Here is an 8006-nt window from a genome sequence, read left to right as displayed (position 1 = left end):
CCACGCCACGCTGGATGACCTGGAGTAGGTAGGACACACACACACACACACACACACACCCACACACACACAAAACACAGGTCTACCTAATACTACCACCCATATGCCCTAAAACACTTCTACCTAAAACAAAACACTTCTCACCACTAACCCTAAAACACTTCTACCTAAAACTGACCCTCACCACCCCTAAAACACTTCTACCTAAACTGACCCTCACCACCCCTAAAACACTTCTACCTAAACTGACCCTCACCACCCCTAAAACACTTCTACCTAAACTGACCCTCACCACCCTAAAACACTTCTACCTAAACTGACCCTCACCACCCCTAAAACACTTCTACCTAAACTGACCCTCACCACCCCTAAAACACTTCTACCTAAAACTGACCCTCACCACCCCTAAAACACTTCTACCTAAAACAGACCCTCACCACCCCTAAAACTGACCCTCACCACCCCTAAAACACTTCTACCTAAACTGACCCTCACCACCCCTAAAACACTTCTACCTAAAACTGACCCTCACCACCCCTAAAACACTTCTACCCTAAACTGACCCTCACCACCCCTAAAACACTTCTACCTAAAACTGACCCTCACCACCCCTAAAACACTTCACCCTAAAACTGACCCTACCACCCCTAAAACTGACCCTCACCACCCCTAAAACACTTCTACCTAAAACTGACCCTCACCACCCCTAAAACACTTCTACCTAAACTGACCCTCACCACCCCTAAAACTGACCCTTCTACCCCTAAAACTGACCCTCACCACCCCTAAAACACTTCTACCTAAAACTGACCCTCACCACCCCTAAAACACTTCTACCTAAAACTGACCCTCACCACCCCTAAAACTGACCCTCACCACCCTAAAACACTTCTACCTAAACTGACCCTCACCACCCCTAAAACACTTCTACCTAAACTGACCCTCACCACCCCTAAAACACTTCTACCTAAACTGACCCTCACCACCCCTAAAACACTTCTACCTAAACTGACCTCACCACCCTAAAACACTTCTACCTAAAACTGACCCTCACCACCCCTAAAACACTTCTACCTAAAACTGACCCTCACCACCCCTAAAACACTTCTACCTAAAACTGACCCTCACCACCCCTAAAACACTTCTACCTAAAACTGACCCTCACCACCCCTAAAACACTTCTACCTAAACTGACCCTCACCACCCCTAAAACACTTCTACCTAAAACTGACCCTCACCACCCCTAAAACACTTCTACCTAAAACTGACCCTCACCACCCCTAAAACACCTCACCACCCCTAAAACTGACCCTCACCACCCCTAAAACACTTCTACCTAAAACTGACCCTCACCACCCCTAAAACACTTCTACCTAAAACTGACCCTCACCACCCCTAAAACACTTCTACCTAAAACTGACCCTCACCACCCCTAAAACACTTCTACCTAAAACTGACCCTCACCACCCCTAAAACACTTCTACCTAAACTGACCCTCACCACCCCTAAAACACTTCTACCTAAACTGACCCTCACCACCCCTAAAACACTTCTACCTAAAACTGACCCTCACCACCCCTAAAACACTTCTACCTAAACTGACCCTCACCACCCCTAAAACACTTCTACCTAAAACTGACCCTCACCACCCCTAAAACACTTCTACCTAAAACAGACCCTCACCACCCCTAAAACACTTCTACCTAAAACTGACCCTCACCACCCCTAAAACACTTCTACCTAAAACTGACCCTCACCACCCCTAAAACACTTCTACCTAAACTGACCCTCACCACCCCTAAAACACTTCTACCTAAAACTGACCCTCACCCCCACCCCTAAAACTGACCCTCACCACCCCTAAAACACTTCTACCTAAAACTGACCCTCACCACCCCTAAAACACTTCTACCTAAAACTGACCCTCACCACCCCTAAAACTGACCCTCACCACCCCTAAAACACTTCTACCTAAAACTGACCCTCACCACCCCTAAACCCTAAAACTGACCCTCACCACCCCTAAAACACTTCTACCTAAACTGACCCTCACCACCCCTAAAACTTCTACCTAAAACTGACCCTCACCACCCCTAAAACACTTCTACCTAAAACTGACCCTCACCACCCCCCTAAAACTGACCCTCACCACCCCTAAAACACTTCTACCTAAAACTGACCCTCACCACCCCTAAAACTGACCCTCACCACCCCTAAAACACTTCTACCTAAAACTGACCCTCACCACCCCTAAAACACTTCTACCTAAAACAGACCCTCACCACCCCTAAAACACTTCTACCTAAAACTGACCCTCACCACCCCTAAAACACTTCTACCTAAAACTGACCCTCACCACCCCTAAAACACTTCTACCTAAAACTGACCCTCACCACCCCTAAAACACTTCTACCACCCCTAAAACTGACCCTCACCACCCCTAAAACACTTCTACCTAAACTGACCCTCACCACCCCTAAAACACTTCTACCTAAAACTGACCCTCACCACCCTAAAACACTTCTACCTAAAACTCACCCTCACCACCCCTAAAACACTTCTACCTAAAACTGACCCTCACCACCCCTAAAACACTTCTACCTAAAACTGACCCTCACCACCCCTAAAACACTTCTACCTAAAACTGACCCTCACCACCCCTAAAACACTTCTACCTAAAACTGACCCTCACCACCCCTAAAACACTTCTACCTAAAACTGACCCTCACCACCCCTAAAACTGACCCTCACCACCCCTAAAACACTTCTACCTAAAACTGACCCTCACCACCCCTAAAACACTTCTACCTAAAACTGACCCTCACCACCCCTAAAACACTTCTACCTAAAACAGACCCTCACCACCCCCTTCTACCTAAACTGACCCTCACCTAAAACACCCTAAAACTGACCCTCACCACCCCTAAAACACCTCACCTAAAACAGACCCTCACCACCCTAAAACACTTCTACCTAAAACTGACCCTCACCACCCCTAAAACTGACCCTCACCACCCCTAAAACACTTCTACCTAAACTGACCCTCACCACCCCTAAAACACTTCTACCTAAAACTGACCCTCACCACCCCTAAAACACTTCTACCTAAACTGACCCTCACCACCCCTAAAACACTTCTACCTAAACTGACCCTCACCACCCCTAAAACACTTCTACCTAAAACTGACCCTCACCACCCCTAAAACACTTCTACCTAAAACAGACCCTCACCACCCCTAAAACACTTCTACCTAAAACTGACCCTCACCACCCCTAAAACACTTCTACCTAAAACAGACCCTCACCACCCCTAAAACACTTCTACCTAAAACAGACCCTCACCACCCCTAAAACGCAATGTTCCAACATCTAGTGGAAAGCCTTCCCAGAAGAGTGGAGGCTGTTGTCACAGTAACGGGGAACCAACTCCATATTAATTCACATGATTTTAGAATGAGATGTTCGACGAGTAGGTGTCCACATATTTTTGGTCATGTAGTGTACACACATACCCTTGTATGTATGCTGGATTACCCAGCATGCCGTGCTGCAGGGACTTCACTCTCTTCTTTCCTCTTTTTATCTCCTCTCTCTCTATTCTACCTTATTTTCTTCCGTCGCTGGGCCCCTGTTACATGATGTCCACAAACAGAGACAGCCTTGTTTAGGAGAGAGAGAGAGGAGGGAGGGGAGGGGAGGGGGGGAGGAGGAGGGGAGGGGAGGAGAGAGGGGAGATGTGGGGGAGGGGAGGGGAGAGGGACGGAGAGGAGGGGGAGGAAAGAGGAGGGGGGGACGGAGAGGAGGGGGGGGGGGGGGAGAGGAGGAGGATGGGGGAGGGGGGGGGGGAGAGGAGGGGATGTGGGGGGAGGGGGAGGAGAGAGGGGGAGATGAGGGGGAGGGGGGAGGGACGGAGAGGAGGGGGGAGGATGGAGAGTGGGGGGGAGGGGGAGAGGATGGAGATGTGGGAGGGGAGAGGGAGGGGGGAGGGAGGGGAAAGGAGGGGAGAGGGAGGGGGGGGAGGAGGAGAGAGGGGAGGGGAGAGGGAGATGGGGGGGAGGGAGGAGAGGGAGATGTGGGGGAGAGGGAGAGGAAGGGGAGAAAGGTGTGGGGGGGAGAGGGAGATGTGGGGAGAGAGGAGAGGGGGAGAGGGAGGGGGGGGGAAAGGAAAAGTAAAGTGAGAGCGAGGGAGGAAAAGGGGAGATTATTCTAATAGAAAAGGGGGAGAGGAGGGAGGGGGATGGATGGATAGAGTTCCCTGGTTGGTATTTCTAATGAACACTGATGAGCAATAGGCTGACATTCCTCTCCGTAGAGAGACCACACACACACACACACACACACAATTATCACCCCAGTCATGCACACATAGACACACTCTAATTATCTGGCTCATTCCACACACACACACACACACCCTCCTCTCAGCCTTCTTGTTTCATCTCGTCACAGAGACAGTACTAACCAGCTAATATACCCAGCGTTGTTTGTGTGTGTGTGTGTGAGAAGGGGACCTCAAGGCTTGTCTTATGATCAATATGATTCTCTAGACCTGCCTTATTGTCTTATGATCAATATGAGTCTGTAGACCCGCCTGGTGTCTTATGATCAATATGATTCTGGAGACCTGCCTGGTGTCTTATAATCAATATGATTCTGTAGACCCGCCTGGTGTCTTGTGATCAATATGATTCTGTAGACCTGCCTTATTGTCTTATAATCAATATGATTCTGTATACCTGCCTTATTGTCTTGTGATCAATATGATTCTGTAGACCCGCCTTATTGTCTTATAATCAATATGATTCTGTAGACCCGCCTGATGTCTTGTGATCAATATGATTCTCTAGACCCGCCTGGTGTCTTGTGATCAATATGATTCTGTAGACCCGCCTGATGTCTTGTGATCAATATGATTCTCTAGACCCGCCTGATGTCTTGTGATCAATATGATTCTCTAGACCTGCCTTATTGTCTTGTGATCAATATGATTCTGTAGACCCGCCTGATGTCTTGTGATCAATATGATTCTGTAGACCTGCCTGGTGTCTTATGATCAATATGATTCTGTAGACCTGCCTTATTGTCTTATGATCAATATGATTCTGTAGACCCGCCTTATTGTCTTATGATCAATATGATTCTGTAGACCTGCCTGGTGTCTTATGATCAATATGATTCTGTAGACCTGCCTTATTGTCTTATGATCAATATGATTCTGTAGACCTGCCTTATTGTCTTGTGATCAATATGATTCTCTAGACCCGCCTGATGTCTTATAGACCTGCCTTATTGTCTTGTGATCAATATGATTCTGTAGACCCGCCTGATGTCTTATAGACCTGCCTTATTGTCTTGTGATCAATATGATTCTGTAGACCCGCCTGATGTCTTATAGACCTGCCTTATTGTCTTGTGATCAATATGATTCTGTAGACCCGCCTGATGTCTTATAGACCTGCCTTATTGTGTATGATCAATATGTTCTCTAGACCTGCCTGGTGTCTTGTGATGTATGATTCGTCTGTTGACCCGCCTGGTGTCTTGTGATCAAGAGTATGATCCTGCGTAGACCCGTGTGCACTGTGTGTGTGTGTGAGAGTCAGACTTTGTGTGTAGTGTGGTTGTCCTGTGTGTGTGTGTGTGTGTGTGTGTGTGTGTGTGTGTGTGCATGTGTGTGTGCGTCTGTGTGTGTGTGTGTGTGTGTGCGTCTGTGTGTGTGTGTGTGTGTGTGTGTGTGTACATCAGTCTAGCCTATTGGCTCAGCTTACACAGCAAATTACATTTAAAAACGTTTCAGACAGACTGACTTTCATACAAATCAAATGTTACTGGTCACAAACACGTGTTTACCAGATGTTATATCCCGGGCGTAGCCAGACCCTTTGTGCTTCTAACTCCGACAGTACAGTCATATCTAACAAGTAATGGCTGAATTCCACAACAACGACCCAAAGACATCTTTAAAGGAAAGGAATGGAACAACGATATAAATACACACACATCGGCATTAAGAAAGTAGAAAGGCATAGACTAAGATACAGTAGAATAGTAAGACTAAGATACAGTAGAATAGTATAGACTACAGTAGAATAGTATAGACTAAGATACAGTAGAATAGTATAGACTAAGATACAGTAGAATAGTATAGACTAAGATACAGTAGAATAGTATAGACTAAGATACAGTAGAATAGTATAGACTAAGATACAGTAGAATAGTATAGAATAAGATATAGTATAGACTAAGATACATAATAGTATAGTAAGAATAGTATATAAGATACTAAGATACAGTAAGATAATAGAAGTATAGACTAAGATACAGTAGAATAGTATAAGATACAGTAGAATAGTATAGACTAAGATACAGTAGAATAGTATAGACTAAGATACAGTAGAATAGTATAGACTAAGATACAGTAGAATAGTATAGATAAGATACAGTAGAAAGATAGACTAAGATACAGTAGAATAGTATAGAATACAGTATGTACATATGAGATGGGTGACGTTATTAAAGTGTGTGTGTGTGTGCGTGTGTCTGAGTGTGTGTGTGTGTCTGTCTGTGTGTGTCTGTGTGTGTGTGTGTGTGTGTGTGTGTGTGTGTGTGTGTGTGTGTGTGTGTGTGTGTGTGTGTCTGTCACGACATCTCTTCAGTATGGCTCAGATCAGTATTTTTCCATGCTGCTTGAGGTCGTCAGCATTTCTTCCCAACTTACTTCCTATATAGTGTTACTGTACTGTTGGCTCGGGCCCATTTAGATGGGCTGGTTGTTTAGCAACAAACCCAGGCCTGCTCAACTACGGGCCAGGAGATAAACTGTTGGCTCGGGCCCATTTAGATGGGCTGGTTGTTTAGCAACAAACCCAGGCCTGCTCAACTACGGGCCAGGAGATAAACTGTTGGCTCGGGCCCATTTAGAATGGGCTGGTTGTTTAGCACCAAACCCAGGCCTGCACAACTACGGGCCAGGAGATAAACTGTTGGCTCGGGCCCATTTAGATGGGCTGGTTGTTTAGCAACAAACCCAGGCCTGCTCAACTACGGGCCAGGAGATAAACTGTTGGCTCGGGCCCATTTAGATGGGCTGGTTGTTTAGCAACAAACCCAGGCCTGCACAACTACGGGCCAGGAGATAAACTGTTGGCTCGGGCCCATTTAGATGGGCTGGTTGTTTAGCAACAAACCCAGGCCTACACAACTACGGGCCAGGAGATAAACTGTTGGCTCGGGCCCATTTAGATGGGCTGGTTGTTTAGCAACAAACCCAGGCCTGCTCAGGGATAAACTGTACGGGCCAGGGGATAAACTGTTGGCTGTTGGGCCCATTTAGATGGGCTGGTTGTTTAGCAACAGTGTTGGCTAGGGCCCATTTAGATGGGCTGGTTGTTTAGCAACAGTGTTGGCTAGGGCCCATTTAGATGGGCTGGTTGTTTAGCAACAGTGTTGGCTTAGATTGTTGAAAACATTTAAACTATATTCCATCTCCAAATCTTTATTGAAAATACAAATGCATGATTACAGTTGTTGGTTAACTAGTCTTGTTGTCTCTACATCATTACAGTTGGTTAACTAGTCTTGTTCTCTGTCTCTCTCTGTCTCTCTCTGTCTCTCTCTCTCTCTCTATCTGTCTCTCTCTCTCTCTCTCTCTCTCTCTCTCTGTCTCTCTCTCTGTCTCTCTCTCTCTCTCTCTCTCTCTCTCTCTCTCATTCTTCCTCTTAACCCCCTCTCTCTGTCACCCTCTCTATATATCTCTCTCTCATTCTTCCTCTTAACCCCCTCTCTCTGTCACCCTCTCTATATATGTTTTTCTCTCTAGCAGCTCTCTTTCTCCCTGTCTCTCATTCTTCCTCTTAACCTCTCTCTCTCTGTCTCTATCTGTGTGTGTGTTTCAGCCCAGGGCAGTGTGGGTGGAATAGGAATTACACAGGGTGGGGAGGGGAGAGAGAGAGAGAATGTGAGAGAGGAGAGAGAGAGAGAGAGAGAGAGAGAGAATGTGAGAGAGG

This window comes from Oncorhynchus nerka, linkage group LG18 (genome assembly GCF_034236695.1).
Source record: "Oncorhynchus nerka isolate Pitt River linkage group LG18, Oner_Uvic_2.0, whole genome shotgun sequence".
Taxonomy (NCBI): Eukaryota; Metazoa; Chordata; class Actinopteri; order Salmoniformes; family Salmonidae; genus Oncorhynchus; species Oncorhynchus nerka.
Note: the sequence above shows the minus strand (reverse complement) of the source record.